Below are 3,291 nucleotides of genomic sequence, written 5' to 3'. Positions count from 1 at the left end.
CATGTGCTGACCTTGATTAATTCCCCAAACTTACATTATTTATCATCAAAAATCCTTTTACCTCCACTTCTAGACTATTGACAATACCAACAGTTGTACAACTTTATAAGGCAACACAAGAATAAGCTAAAGGCAGCATATTAGGATAGTAAAAAAATCAACAGCTACACAATTTTATCAATAGCTATACAAATTGAACAACATCAATAACTATACAATTTCAGAAAGTAACATACAAGGATAAGATAGAGTCGATATGTTCCTATCACCCTGTCATGGTTTGAGAGGAAGGGAGTTTTTTGGGATGCTGTGGTCAAACCAATGGGTGTTCAGATTTGAATATTGGCACCTGGTGGGGCCACTGGGGACATGGATACGCCTCTGAGAACACAGAGGTTAAAAACAGAGAACTCCCAGGAAAACTTTCTCTTGGGTTCTGGTGGTGAAAGAGTTCAGACCTCTCCCCTGCCCAGCTGCTGCCAGTTGGGTGGGGGCCGGGAAGCCATGCGGCCGGGTGAGGCAGGCCTGGGCCTTGGACAGAGATGGGAAGTGAAGAGGCCCCAAGGATGGAAGGGTGGAGGAATATTGGAGAGTCATCAGGCAGCCACCCCCGCCAGGAGAGAGAGAGAGAGAGAGAGAGAGAGAGAGAGCTGGTGTCTGGGTCTGTGCCTGTGCCACCTTGGAATTTGTTAGCATGGCTGGCGAGAAGGAGGAGGGGTGCAGGGAAAAGGTGCCTGGCAAGGGAGCCATGGGACTTCTGGACAGGCAGAGACTGAGATTTTTAACCCTTTTTCTTGGATGATGGAAACCTTACAAATGCTGATCCTCCTGGAGTTGGATGAGAAGAGAGATAAGAGATGAGATAAGAGGAAATGGGCCACAAGAGAAGTGAAGAAAAATCTTAGGTGGAAGGAGGTCCTTTGCAAAGTCCTTTGGCTGGACTTTTCTTGTATAGCTATGGACAGAACCGTTTTTTCCTATGAGACGGAGACTGCATTTAGTGGGGAGGCAATGGCTCAGAGCCAAGTGAGTGCAGTGATGTGATCTGAAGGAGCGTGTGAACAGAGACGACAGGCAAGGAGGGTGGTTGGTGCCCTCGATCTTCAGGGGAGGAGAATATCTCTATTCTTGAGACCCCTTGTCCCCAGGGGGTGAAATTTGGAGGGGGACAGGTGTCCAGAAAGTGTGAGACTGTACTATTTTTTTGGAACTGGACCAAGTACCCTTAAAAGGAAAATCCTAGAAGCAGCTCTGGTCCATGCACAGTGGTTAGAGCACTGGACATGGAAGGAAGATGTCATGATGGCAATGATCTCTGGGTGGTGCCACGTGTGACAGGAAACACATGAGGTCTCAACTGTGTTTCCAGGGGAAGCCTATGGCACAAGAGGGACTACTCACTCCTTGATGAACTGAGAATTGATATCTAAAAGGTGGTGACGGACTGAGAGTTGGTGATCTGAGGGATGGATGTATTGGAAATTTGGTGGGGGGAGGAGAAATGTTTTTAGAAGATTTTCATTCTTTCTGTGTTTCTTTTTACATATAGTTGTAGGTTAATAAAGTTTTGTCTTCTTTATTTCTAAGTGGAAGCCTGTTTTGTTCTATTCCTGGTCACATCTCACAGCAGACACCAGGGAGAATGTATTTTCATGGGGGCACTGGCATTGCACCAGCATCAAACCATGAAAGAGTGTAAGAATTGTGAATGCAAGTGGTTTAGGAGTTATTTGAATGCTTAAGATTTGGCTTAAATACTGAAAATAAGAAATAAGTTGAAAGGGCCAAACAAGCTTGAGTTGTTTAATGATTGCATTGTCTGTCGGTATTCCTTGGTTTGGGTAGAGGCACATTAGAGTTTCTTTGAAGGCCCATTGAGAAGGTGTGGAGAAGTGCTATAGTGAGAAAGTAAATTCCCCAAGAAAGAATAAGAAGAAAATTAAAAATATCCCTCCCAATATTATCTTAAGAAAACTACCTAACAACTGGCAAAATTGGGAAATAACAAAAAGATTAAATCAAATAAAGATGGTCCACTATTTCCCAAAGGTATGGCCAAGGATAAATTTACAGGTGCAGTGGCCATGGGACAGTACACGAGACAAACCGTTGTGTACCCAATGACATCAATACTTGAGTACTCAAGAGGATCCAGACATGGAGCAGATACAGAATGTCACCTGTTGACTAAAGTACACCACAGAGGAGGAAAACACAAGAGCCTATAAATTAAAAGAGGGAAAGCAAGCTAGTAAAGTAAAAGAAGAAGAGGCTGGGAAGGCTGACAAAAACTAGGACCGCCTTGACCACTTACCTCCTCCTACCCTTGCAGTACCTCAAATCCTTCCTCCAATTCCTCTTGCTGTGGACCCAATTCCTCCTCCTCTCCCAGCTGGCATTCCTTTACCACCTCCTAATCCAGTTATACCTCCACCACCTTCCCCTCCACCCTCTCCTTACTCTCTTTACCCTTCACTACTGTTCCCTTACCTCTACCATCTCATGCACCCCTTATTCACCAGCAAGTTCCTGCTCTGCCTCCCCCACCACAAATGAGAAGCCAAACAACATCTCAGAATCTCATGCCCAGGAGTGAAGTTAACCACTCAGGCTCCACAGCTGATGTTGTAACACCCGGACCAAAGAGGCTGAAGTGGAAAAATCATTCCCCCTCAGAGAAGTTCCCACGTGCAGGGTGGCCAGTGAGATTGGATTTGTAAATGCTCCTTTGACTGCGTCCAAAGTTAGAAACTTTAAGAAAGAATTGTGAAATTTAGTGGAAGACCCAGTAGGAATAGCAAATCAAATTGATCCATTTTTAGCCCTAATATTTATACATAGGGAGAATTGAACTCCATCTTTAACAGCCTATTTTCCCCAAGCTCGATTAATAAGAACTGCAGGAATGAAAAATTGGGAATGAGAAAACCAATTCGGGCCCCCAGGTGACCAAAAAATGCCTTTAGTGGAGTCTGACTGGAACCCTAATCAAGAAGAGGGGAGAAGGAATATGAGAGATTACAGATCCGTGATGACCAGAGGGATAAAAGAATCAGTCCCTAGAGGGAGTAATACCAGGTTAGCATTTGATGGCACCCAGGAAAAAGACAAGACCCCAGCAACATGGGTTAATAGGCTAAAGCAAAACTTCCAGATTTACTCTGATGTTGACCCAGACAGCCCAGAAGGCCAATCTCGCGTTCCCTGTGGTCAGGGATGACCCCGAGAATCCTTTTTTCCCAGCCTGGTGTTTCGAAGAAGGAGTCGGAATTTTCTGGCTCTGGTTTCCAA

The sequence above is a fragment of the Melospiza melodia genome, unplaced genomic scaffold (genome assembly GCF_035770615.1).
Source record: "Melospiza melodia melodia isolate bMelMel2 unplaced genomic scaffold, bMelMel2.pri scaffold_47, whole genome shotgun sequence".
Taxonomy (NCBI): domain Eukaryota; kingdom Metazoa; phylum Chordata; class Aves; order Passeriformes; family Passerellidae; genus Melospiza; species Melospiza melodia.
Note: the sequence above shows the minus strand (reverse complement) of the source record.